At 46.6% G+C, this 12680-nt stretch overlaps 2 long non-coding RNA genes across 2 annotated transcripts; both read right to left on the bottom strand.

Moving 5' to 3' along the window:
- Positions 1–1980: 1980 nt before the first annotated feature.
- On the bottom strand, positions 1981–6526 carry LOC130203695 (uncharacterized). The gene is made up of 2 exons (XR_008833521.1): positions 6314–6526; positions 1981–2243 (listed from the first exon to the last, which is right to left on the bottom strand). It is a non-coding gene; the product is annotated as an uncharacterized LOC130203695 (long non-coding RNA).
- Positions 6527–6738: 212 nt separating this feature from the next.
- LOC130203696 (uncharacterized) lies at positions 6739–8702 on the bottom strand. Its single transcript, XR_008833522.1, has 2 exons — positions 8634–8702; positions 6739–7003 (listed from the first exon to the last, which is right to left on the bottom strand). It is a non-coding gene; the product is annotated as an uncharacterized LOC130203696 (long non-coding RNA).
- Between the last annotated feature and the right edge of the window lie 3978 nt (positions 8703–12680).

Here is a 12680-nt window from a genome sequence, read left to right as displayed (position 1 = left end):
CATAAAACATTTATGAAGTTGCTAATATCCATCGCCGCCCAGATATATGTCGCACAATCTTTCACCCTTGAGTGATCTCACAAAGGTGAACAAAAAAAATGTGTGAAGGGTCCAGAAGCCCCCGTCGTCATGTCGGGGGGGCGAGACGTTAAATATGCTAATGAGACCCGACGTGATGCTTTATGGTCTGCAGGAATGTAAACAGCAGGTGGCTGAGCCTCTGCTGCTGCAGACAGATCCTTCCAGGAGCCCCCCCTGGCCCCTTGAGGGGCCTCTTGGCAGCGCGGCGTCACACTTCATCCGGCTAACGCGTGCGCGCGCTCATGGGATCGAACCCGCGTGCCCCGCCGCGCACGAGATGCAGGAATGAATGTCACACTCGCGAATTATGAGCACCAAAAGCTGCGTGCACAAACACGTTCATATCCAGGCAGCGTTCACACACACACACACAAAATTAATTAAAATACCTGTGTCTCCAGCTGCAGTGATATTCTTCAGAGCAGAACTACACTGTGAAAAACACTTTGATCACAGTGGGATCTGGCGGTGGCAAGGTGAGGAGCACATTTACATCTCACTCACAGACTACACAGAGAGTATGTGTGTGTGCGCATGCTTTTCCCTCTATATTCTGTCGACTCTCTTGCACCAGAGCCAACAGGTCTTAAGGAGGCATGTGTTCACAGTCTGATGTCACGCTTGATGTTTGGGTCCAGAGGTAAAGGTTCCTCTCCTCTAGGCCTCATCCGATAGGACGGAGTTGTTTTTAACCGTATTGGTTGATTATTCTTTTGCAAGCAAAGTCTTTTTTTTGTGATATTGCCATTTTCATCTGCTGCCAAGGTGCCAACATTTCCAGTTGTTTTCTGATCACACAAAGGTCAAAGGTCCCCTGTAGAAGCACCGGTTTATGTATAGGCTCAAATAACTTACCTGAGGTGTACAATACATTCAATCTGGACTCGGGGTGATGGAAATGAGACGGGTACGAACATAAACGTGGCCTTTTCCACTGAAGGGCATTCCCGTGTCCTTGTAATTTCTCACCCCGTGTATATTTGACGACAAAAAAATATCTTAATCGACTCCACCTTTGTGCACGAGGCCGAGTCAAAGCACACGTGTGTGTGTATGTGTTTTTTTGTGACTGCTTTTTTCTGGCACCGCACTCATCCATCTGTCTGGCTAACGGGTTCTTTTTTTTTCCCGAGGCCTTGAGCGTGCACGTGTGAGCATCCACGGATGACATCATTTACAAGTCCACTAAATCCCCGAGCAGGCGGCCGCACACAAAGCAACCAGAGCGGTTGCATTGTGTGCTTGGGAGAGCAACGACTGGAAACATCTGATGGGGTGGGTGGGTGGGGGGGGGGCAGTAAAGGTGGAAGGACAAGTTGAGTTTCATTTACCCAGTGGAGCCGCTCGGCCTTCGAGTTTTCACGCCTTTGGGTCTCGTTTGCATCTAAAACGTCCGAAGAAAGAGGTAAATTTCATTTAGATTTTTACAAGAGGGGGGACATTAAAGATGGACGGACCGGTCGGGATGCGCGCTCTCACCTGGGCGGGAGGAGCGGGTGCAGAGCCCCGTGGAGGTCTAATCAGAACCGGGTAATAACGCTCCGCTCGGTCCGTCCGGTCCCAGAAGGGCCCCGAAAAAAACAGCTGACCAACCCCCGAGCGGAGAAACAACAACACAGATAAATCATATCGCACCTTGATTGTTGTCAGCTGGGCAGAATGAAGCTCACTCGGCTTTTAATTATTTCTGAAATATGATCCCCCCGTTAGCGTGCATTCAAAATCCCTTCCAAGAGTTTTGTGGTTTGGTCTTTTTAAAGCGTATCACTCATAGAATATCTTCTGATAATATTCTCCCATAATGCAACTTGTTTCTGACAAGAAAATCTCATCAGCTGCTTGTTACGAACTCAGACACTTAGGAAGTAGGACCCAATTGCACGACCCGGGAGACAGAGATAAAGTATTTGTAAGTACTTTATTTTTCGGTTCTGCAGTGAACAAAATGAAAGCGCTCACGTAGTGAGGGATCAAAAACTTTTCAAGAGCACAACATAACCCGACCTGATCATGGCAAAAGACCAGACGAACTGACAAGGAACACTGGGAGACAGGGGAATTTAAGCACATGGTAACAAGACACAGGTGGGACCAATCAGGGCGGGCTGACACTGATGAGCATAGGAGACAGGTGTGATGACAGGTGAAAACAATCAGGAAGCCTGGAATGAGAGAAAGCGAACATAAATGACATGAACCTCTCTAGCATATCTGTCGGTGCACAACAGTACCCCTCTAGGGCCAACTCCTGATGGCCCAGGCTGATTGTAAAAGTCGTGGATAAGAGTCTTGTCTACGATAAATGAAGCAGCTATCCAGCTTCTAGCCTCAGGACCGTAACCCTTCCAGTCTACCAGGAATTGCTTGCCCCTCCCCCTATTACGGACCTCCAGTAGCTTACGGACCTTGTAAACGTCACCCCCTTCAAAGAACTGGGGCGGTGGAGGGGGCTTGGAGGCGGGAACAAGTGTGCTCTCACACACCGGCTTGATTTTACTAACGTGAAACGTTGGGTGCACTCTCAAGGTCCTGGGGAGTTGCAAGCGTACCGACGCCGGGTTGATGACTCTGGAAACGGACCCACAAATCTCGGAGCCAGTTTCTTTGAGGCGACATGGAGTGGTAAGTCTTTGGTAGAGAGCCAAACCTTTTGGCCTGGACTGTAGGAGGGAGCGACCCTGCGATGAACGTCCGCAACAGCCTTCATCCGAGCTGAACTTCGGAGAAGAGACTGGCGAGCACCAGCCCAAACTCTGCGACAACGTCTGATCATGGCATGTGCCGATGGAACCATCACCTCTTCCTCGTTGTTAGGGAAAAGTGGAGGCTGGAAACCATTGACACAATGGAATGGAGAGAGACCTGTGGCCGCCGTCGGAAGGGTATTGTGGGCAACCTCGACCCATGTGAGGTGGTCACCCAGGTGGTCTGGTTCGGGAGACGAGACAACGAGCGTAGTCTCTAGTTCTTGGTTCAGACGCTCCGACTGTCCATTTGACTGAGGGTGATATCCTGATGACAGGCTGACGGTGGCACCTATGAGTCGACAAAACTCTTTCCAGAAGGCGGAAATGAATTGTGGACCCCTGTCGGAAACAATGTCATTAGGGAATCCATGGATCCTGAATACGTGATTCATCATGACCTCTGCGGTGACTTTGGCAGAGGAAGCTTGGTCAATGGGATGAAGTGAGCCATCTTTGAAAATCGATCAACCACTGTTAGAACCGTAGTCTTGCCTCTGGATGAGGGAAATCCTGTCACAAAATCCATCGAAATGTGTGACCAAGGACGATGGGGAATCGGCAGCGGCTGGAGCAAGCCCATCTTAACTTGAGATGAGGTCTTATTACACGCACACACCGGACAAGCCGCTACATACCGGCCACATTTTTCTTCATGGATGGCCACCAGAAACGTTGTTGAATCCTGAACATTGTTCTTGCTACTCCCGGATGGCACGAAAGCACAGATGAGTGAGCCCAGTGGATGACCTTGGAGTGAAGAGCCTCAGGAACAAACAGCAGATTGTTGGGACACTCGCTAGGCGCTGGATTCATGACATTTGCCTCTTTAACGTCTGACTCCACTTGCCAGTAAAAGGCTCCGATCACCCGGTTAAGTGGAAGGATGGTCTTGGGCTCTACCGCAAGTGGTTCGGGATCGTAAAGACGAGACAAAGCATCGGGTTTTTGATTCTGAGACCCGGACGAAAAGAGAGTGTGAAGTTGAATCTACTAAAGAAAAGTGTCCACCTGGCCTGACGGGAGTTGAGACGCTTAGCCTTTCTTATATATTCTAGATTCTTGTGATCTGTCCAGACTAAAACGGTTGCTCTGCACCCTCTAGCCAGTGTCTCCATTCCTCGAGGGCAGCTTTTACAGCTAACAATTCCTTGTTTCCCACGTCATAATTCCGCTCTGCCGTTGTCAACTTCCGCGACAGGTAAGCACATGGATGCATCTTGTTGTCTTCTGCAGAACGTTGAGACAGTACTCCTCCAATTCCCTCATTGGAAGCATCCACCTCGACCATAAACTGGCGCTGGGGATCTGGAATGGTGAGTATGGGAGCTGATGTGAATCTATCTCTGAGAAGTTTGAAAGCAAGATCCGCCTGGGGGGTCCACTTGAAGGTAACCTTAGGAGAAGTCAGAACATGCAGTGGAGCAGCAACAGAACTGAAATTCCTAATAAACTTCCTATAGAAGTTAGCAAATCCTAGGAACTGCTGAACCTTTTTCCTGGAGTCTGGTGTGGGCCACTGGGATACTGCACTGACTTTCGCAGGATCCATTTGGATATGATTAGGTGAGACTATGTATCCTAAGAAAGACACCTCTTCTGTGTGGAACTCGCACTTCTCTGCCTTGACATATAGCTGATTATCCAGTAGTTTCTGCAAAACTTGGCGGACATGGTTAACATGAGATTTAGCGTCTGGGGAGAAAATCAGTATGTCATCCAGATACACAAACACTGAAATATTCAAGAATTGCCGCAAAACCTCATTCACAAAAGCTTGAAAAACAGCCGGTGCATTGCACAGTCCAAAAGGCATTACCAAGTACTCATAGTGACCATTCTGAGTGTTGAATCCAGTCTTCCACTCATCCCCTTGTTTTATTCTAACCAAGTGATATGCATTTCTTAAATCCAACTTGGTGAATATCTTGGCCGTTGAAGCAGTTCAAAAGCAGATGACATGAGTGGCAGAGGATAGCGGTTCTTCACCGTAATGTCATTTAGTGGACTGTAGTCTATGCAAGGTCTCAGAGACCCGTCTTTCTTTCCCACAAAGAATCCCGCTCCGGCTGGAGACGATGAAGGACGGATAATCCCTGATTTGAGTGAAGAGGAGATGTATTCATCCATTGCTGTTCTCTCAGGTCTCGAAATCGAGTAAAGTCTCCCTTGGGAATGGGGCTCCGGTAAGAGATCAATGGGACAGTCAAAATCTCGGTGAGGAGGTAGCGACAAGGCTTTAGACTTGTTAAACGCTTCTTTAAATCATGGTAACAGGAAGGTACCTTGTGTAGATCAGGATAGTCAGGGTGATCTATAATGATCCTACTAGAGTCTGTTGGTGCATTAACAGGTTGCAAAGTTTACACCTGCCCTTACAATCCTCTCCCCATTCCTTAACTTTCCTGAAGGCCAGTCTATGTGAGGATTGTGGATCTTCAGCCAAGGAAACCCCAAAATAATCGGGTGCTGAGTCGACTCAAAAATATGAAATTGCATGCTCTCGGTATGGTCCTTATTTATAGTAATCCGTATGGGCTCAGTGCAATGGGTAACTGTGAACAACAAGCGGCCGTCTAAGGCACTGGCACTAACAGGATGAGATAGCGGGACAGTTTTATTTTTAGCTGTTTGACTAGGCCCCAGTCTATAAGGCTTTCGTCAGCCCCTGAGTCTATTAACACACCCTGGTCAATGGTCTGATTGTTAATACAAATGTCTACCTGAGTAACAGGTCGAGGAGGGAAGTCTGCGGAAACTTGCTCACCAGCGCCCTCCTTTTGACTGGTGAGCACGATCTTTTTCCCGGCATGAAGCGAGGTGATGACCCGGCTGGCCGCAGTAGAAACAGCATCTCTCCCGTAGACGGCGCTGTCTCTCCTCCAGAGAAAGCCTGGTTCTTCCAAGCTGCATGGGTTCACCGGAGTCATTCGGAAGTGTAGTCCTCTGATGGTCCGGTAACATGAGCTGGAAATCCTCCGCTGGCGGCGCGACCCTCCGAGGCGAATTCTGGAAGCTGGGAATAACATCTCGGTTGCGTCGACGCTCCTCTCTCTTTCGAAGACGGTTATCGATCCGGATGGCCACAGCGATGAGGGATTCCAGATCCCGGGTGTCTCCAGTGGAGCCAGCTGGTCCTTTATCGGTTCGAAAGTCCTGTCATGAAGGCGTCACGAAGAGCCGGAACATTCCATCCGCTGTCCGCTGCTGCTGTACGAAACTCGATGGCATAATCAACCACCTGACGGTTGAGCTGACGTATTTGAAACAGTCTTCTGCTGGCCTCCGTAGCAGGCGATGAGTGGTCAAAATGCGCCTCATAGTCTCTATGAAATCGGCCAATGAGTAACATAGTTCGGTGTCTCTAGACCATTCTGCAGTAGCCCAGGCTGCAGCTCTTCCCGTTAAATGAGACACAATAAACGCCACTTTACCATGCTCAGATAAAAAGCTGCTGGGTTGTGTTGAAAATGCAGATCACACTGTACCAGAAAGGCTCTGCAATTCGAAGAGTCTCCGGAAAATCTCTCCGGAAGAGCCAGCCGTAACGGGGAGGAAACAGCCTGACCTGGGTCATCAGCTGGAGTATTGACAGGCAAATTCTCAGCTGTGGATGACGTCACCGGAGGAGCAGTCTGTTGATGAGTGAAAAAATTATTCATTTGGGCAACCAGTTGTTGCATCTGTGTAGATAATTCTTCCTGAACCCGGGCCTCGCCTCCTCTCAGCTCTTGTATTTCCCGGCTGACTTTGTCCAGTTTTTCCTCGTGATGAAAAATCGTCACGCCCTGTACCGACAGAGCGGCGTGAAGCGTTCTAGGGTCGGCTGGGTCCATAATGTGGTCAGTTCGTTCTGTTACGAACTCAGACACTTAGGAAGTAGGACCCAATTGCACGACCCGGGAGACAGAGATAAAGTATTTGTAAGTACTTTATTTTTCGGTTCTGCAGTGAACAAAATGAAAGCGCTCACGTAGTGAGGGATCAAAAACTTTTCAAGAGCACAACATAACCCGACCTGATCATGGCAAAAGACCAGACGAACTGACAAGGAACACTGGGAGACAGGGGAATTTAAGCACATGGTAACAAGACACAGGTGGGACCAATCAGGGGCGGGGCTGACACTGATGAGCATAGGAGACAGGTGTGATGACAGGTGAAAACAATCAGGAAGCCTGGAATGAGAGAAAGCGAACATAAATGACATGAACCTCTCTAGCATATCTGTCGGTGCACAACACTGCTTCACACGCCGCTGACATCCGACACCGTCCTTCAAGCTCAAAAGTCACACTGCAGATGTGATTTTTTTCAGCACATTTCTTTTTTCAAATAGTGATGCAGAATAACAAGCAGGTGGTTATTAGCCTCCAGAAATTCACCCACACCACTCCGCTCCTCCGCTCTCTCCACTGGTTACCGGTGGCTGCCCGCATCCGCTTCAAAACATTGGTTCTGGCGTACCGTGCTCTGAACGGATCGGGCCCCGTCTACATCCGGGATATGGTCACACCGTACACCCCGGTACATTCGCTCCGCTCGGCAACAGCCAATCGACTTGTGACTCCTGCACTTCGTGCTAATCACTCGAAATCCAGACTGTTTGCTGTCCTGGCTCCTCAGTGGTGGAACGAGCTCCCCACTGACATCAGGACAGCAGGAAGTCTCTTCATCTTCCCCCGGAAACTAAAAATACATCTTTTCCGACTTTATCTGGATTAAAACACAGATTAGCACTTCAGTGGCTTTTAAATGGCTCTTTCTTATTGTACTTTTGTAGTTCGACTATGTTGAGGAAATGTTACTTTCTTTATTCTTGTTGTTCTTAGTTTGTACTCTAGGTTGATGCACTTATTGTAAGTCGCTTTGGATAAAAGCGTCTGCTAAATGACATGTAATGTAATGTGATGTAATATTATTTGTACGTAATGCACATCTCCAATGGGGAGACAGACTACTTTTTTTTCAAATATTTATCAGTTGGTCCGTGAGCTGACGAGAGCCGGGGCCGTGGTCACCGGTCAGAGGGATATCTCATTACAGAGCTCACGTCGATATTTTAAGGAGACGTGGTTACTTATTGATTTTGTGCCGTCCTGGAGGGATGTGCACGCCGCCGCGCCCCGGAGAGGAGGAGGAGGCACGTGGCGAGGATTTGGTCAGAATCGACTTGTGTAATGAAAAAAAGGTGGGGGAAAAAGGAAAATAATTCTCAGTGAGTTTTTTCTTCTTTTCGTTTTAGAAGTGCACGTGGATCAGAATCTGAAACGGTTATGTCAGGTTTGCTATACAGATAATACAGTAAAGGGTTTAGATGCAGGAAATTAAGCAACACGTCACATCTTTTCATTTTCTTTTCCAACAATGAAAAACGGAAGAAAAAAAGGTTAGGTTACCGTGTTAAATGACTATTCTCTGGTTGTTAATGAAGTCTCTACAGAGGTGTTTAGAGGCCCATCTCCAGTGTTCTCATGGGACATTGTGTTATCGCCTTAGAAGACTAACGGAGGGGTAGAAAACCCTTGAAACCCATTTTTATGTGAGCGCAGCTGAAAACAGTTATGCTGCTGAGAGAAGCAATAAAACTGGCCTTCCTTTGAGCGACAAGTTTGAAGAACAACATTAATATTTACAATAAAAATCATTATTTATAACCTTCTCAAAGTCTTGACTATATTTTCTATTCATTTTGCAATTCATTTGATAAATAAAAGTGAGTTTTATTTTTATTTATATACACAAAAATTGTCTGGGTAACTTTTGAACGATAGTGTACACACACACACAAACTATATCTCTCTTTACCTCCATGTGTGCAGGAGGAGAAAGGAGACGAGGAGCATCTCAATTGTAAAAACAACAGCTTCCTGAACCCTCTCACCTCTGGATGCAAACAAAATTCCTCTGCAAAGAAAAGGAAAGAAGGTTGTAAGATGACGATTATGAACAGTGCCTATTTTCTGTTTTACAAGTCACCCATTTTTATTCATTTTTAAATAAAAAATAACCTATTTTCACAGGATTTGGGGGAGATTAAAATGAAATACAAGCTTTAAATGAATCCTCCGAGCACTGTCCACACACATGGATATCATCACAGCTCAGATATGACTCTCCATTCTGCTCCTCTCATTGTTCTCCATCGATTTCCTGTCCTCGCTGGTGGATAACAAGCCTTCCATTATCTTCTGAAACTCTAGAGCTCGACCATAAATGACAATTTCGCCGATCAATGCGGGTCATTTTCATACAGGAATATACAATACAAATGGGGTTATGGAGGAGGAGTGGGGGGGGGTGAGGGGATCAATGTCACATTTTATCCACCGCGGGATAAAAAAGCAGACATCACAGGATCTGTCTGGCGGCGGGGTAAAAAAATGGACAACTGGACTTTTTATATCGTCCGGTTGAGGATGCTGATGGAAGTTTCAAGGGGGCGGATAGGGTGTGTGAGGATGGGGGGGGGGGAGGGGGGCACAAGAGAGCAGAGCAAGGACCGGATGAGATTTCTTTTTAAAGAAACACGAGAGAGAAAAAGACAGTTATCTTAACTGCGACAGCTCTATAAACATTTACCTGCACCTGCCTATACGCTGAGGGGAGGGGGAGCAGGGGGGGGTGGCTGTTTGATTCCATTCCACTTCTATTACAGCTGTAGTTAATGGCTGCGTCACAGTCTATTACCTGCATTCATCTTTGCCTCTGATATATGTAACGGGACATCAGCGCTGAACAAAGACAGATGACTGTGGCTCTCTGCTTCGCCCCCGTTGCTACGTGTACCTTATTTCCAATGCATGGGACACACACACACACACATGTAAGACATTCAGCACAAACACACGTGTGTGTGGCCTAAATTCTTAATACACAGTAACACATCCATTCATCTTTCTGTCCTCTCCACACTAACATCGCGTTGCTTTTAATCTAAATATATTCAGCTTTCAGAAGAAAGAGAGATATCAAGTCCACACAACTTGCTGTGTGTGTCTGTGTGTGTGTGTGTGTGTGTGTGTGTAACATCATTAAACAGCTTTCTGAGCAAGTATATAGTCCGACCATAACATAGTAATAGGCCTATACCTATTTTACTTATACGGTATATTAGTTTTAATATATTCAAACATATTTCCTGTGTATAAGTACGAAGTCAGGTTTTACATTAATACATATCCGTTTATCCATCCGCTGTAGTCTTAGTCACCCACAATGCATTGCAACCAGGGCCCATGTTGGATTTTTTATAAATGATAAACAACAAACTGTTTTTGCTCTTCCTGTTATGTCACGATCCCCCCCCCCCCCCCTTCCTCCCACGCCTCCTGCATCAAAGTAACAAAGAAGATCTATTTAAAGACGGCCCGATCGCTAATGTTGTTTTTTGGGAGAAGGTTGTGGATTATGACCACGGCGGAAAAAACTCTGCATCACAAAACACCGACGCTAACGGAATTAATGGGCGGCGATGGCGCTAATGAGGCTGAAACGCCACCAAACGGGCGGCGGCCCCTCGGATCACATTACAATCGCGTTAAAGTACGAAATATACCTTGTAGCTCTTCGTGTAGATTCTACTACAACAACAACAAAAAAGCTTTCGGGGGTTTTTCACTGGACAGTCGCTGCAATTTCATCAGTAGGCGTATGGATCCCGACCAAGACGAACCAATCCGCCCAACGGTCACGGATGATCCCGTTCCAGGGAAAGAGGGACCTCTCCACCAAATGACCCGTTCATCCTCAGTGGCTCCGTTGGCTCGTCCGGAGCTTCGGGGTCAGGGGAGAGCGGCCGATCTGCCACGCTGTCTGTGAGTGTAGGACGGTGACGGCACCGGCTGCATGTAGAGTGGATTCCCTACACGGCAGTCTGTCTGACTGCGTCCATATTGTATTTCCAAAATATCTGCCTGTGTCTGAAAACCTGACTCCCCGAGTGCAGGAGTGTTTGACTATACCCGTTTCTCTTCCCCCCCGAGTGCCGGGGTGTTTGACTATACCCGTCTCTCTTCCCCCCGAGTGTCGGAGTGTTTGACAATATCCGTCTCTCTTCCCACCTATTCTTGTGTCTGCCTGTGTCAGGGATTCACACACAATCACATCAAGCAACAGAATCAGAATTATCGACAGCGGTTTTATGTTTTTCCGAGAGAAAAATATCACTAACACGACCTGCCGTCACTCGTCAAATGAAGTAAACGAAACCGCGCAAAGCGAAGTACAAAGAACGGCCCGGCACTTATACCACCGCGAATCATTTATTTATATCCAACAAACCAAAAGTTGTTAACTGCTTCAGGTTGACTGCGGATATGAACAATAAAGGTGAAAAGCTCCATAATCAGAGCGAGGGAAACGGGCCACAGGTAGCACTAAAAATAGATTCTCTCAGCGGAGGAATAAATTGCGTGTGGAGCATTATTATTATCATTATTATCAGTATTATTATTAGATAAAAAATGCTTTGTGAGGGAGTCGCGGATGCATTTCCCACTGGGATAATGTGCAGCAGAGCTTCTTCCCCTCCACGTTGTCTCAATAAATATTCAGGCCCACGGTCCGGGGGTCATGTTGGGCGAAAGAAAAGCGGTGGTTATTCAAACAGGGTTTTGCAAGAAAGGTTGATATATAGGTCGTGTTGACAGAGTAGCCGACAGCCGCCTCTTTTCTTCTTCACATTGTATTTTTTTTTTTTTTATGTCCTCTGTTTAACTCTCTCTTATTTTCTTGAAACTTTCGGAGGACGATATATATATTTACTCATGCTGTGCTATGCTCATGCTTTAGTTTTTTTAAATAATAATAATAATAATTCTAATTTATATAGCGCTTTTCTGAATACACAAAGACGATTTTTTCTTGTCATTGTTTTATGTGGTATGTTTGAAACTTTAATGTGCTACTGCCCGGATACTCTTGTAAAGGAGATTTTTTTTTATCGCTTCCTGGTTAAATAAATTAAAATAAATAAATATACACAAAGCATTACAAATCCCCTGTAATACAGCAACAATCGGGCCAGCTGATCCCTGTTTCAAGTCTTTACGCAAAGATAAGCTACGCTAAACAGCTATAGGTGAGGAAATAATTGTCATTTTTCCCAAATATGTACCTTTGTTTACACATCTTCTCTTCTGCTTCTAACCGCGTTTTCCTCCCTCCTTCTGTCCTGTGTCCTTCCCTCTTTTTAATCTTCTCTATCTCCCTTCTGAGAGGCCCGAGCCCGTTAGCCATCTGCTCGCCGCAGCAGAAGCGGTGTGACCGGCCGGCTTTTGATGGTGCGACCCCCCGGGGATCGGGACAGGTGAGTGGGCTTCGATCAAGACACTTTGATTACTCCCTTAACTACTTTTACCAAAAGGGTTACCACTGAACCTATTAACCTGTTAGCGTGCACAGCCACCCGCGAGAAGATTGGATGCTGGAGGAACGGATGTAATGCTGCTGTTTTCTAATGGGAAACCGTGTCATGCCTGCCCTTCAGGTGAAGGGAAATAAGATCTAGAGGTAGTGTATGTATGTGTGTGTGTGTGTGTGTGTGTGTGTGCACACGGGATGACCGGGATACATGGGTACTGTCATCAACGCTGTAATCAGTAACATAATCCAAGACATTACTTGCACTTTACTCTCTGTTTCTCCCGATTCTCGCCTTTCATTTGCAGTTTCTGTGAACTGAAAATGTTTTATGTGCGATCCACACTCATCATGGCCTCTTTTATACTGCGGCAAAAACGTCTCACGGAATTTATATATATATTTAAAAATTATGCATCGGCGTACGGTCCTAGAGTTTACCTCTGTGTGAACAAGGTCAGTGAGAACAGTAATTAGCTGCTAGTAGGCCCC

Source organism: Pseudoliparis swirei, chromosome 13 (assembly GCF_029220125.1).
Source record: "Pseudoliparis swirei isolate HS2019 ecotype Mariana Trench chromosome 13, NWPU_hadal_v1, whole genome shotgun sequence".
NCBI classification, from domain to species: domain Eukaryota; kingdom Metazoa; phylum Chordata; class Actinopteri; order Perciformes; family Liparidae; genus Pseudoliparis; species Pseudoliparis swirei.
Note: the sequence above shows the minus strand (reverse complement) of the source record. Positions and strands in the feature narration are given on the sequence as shown.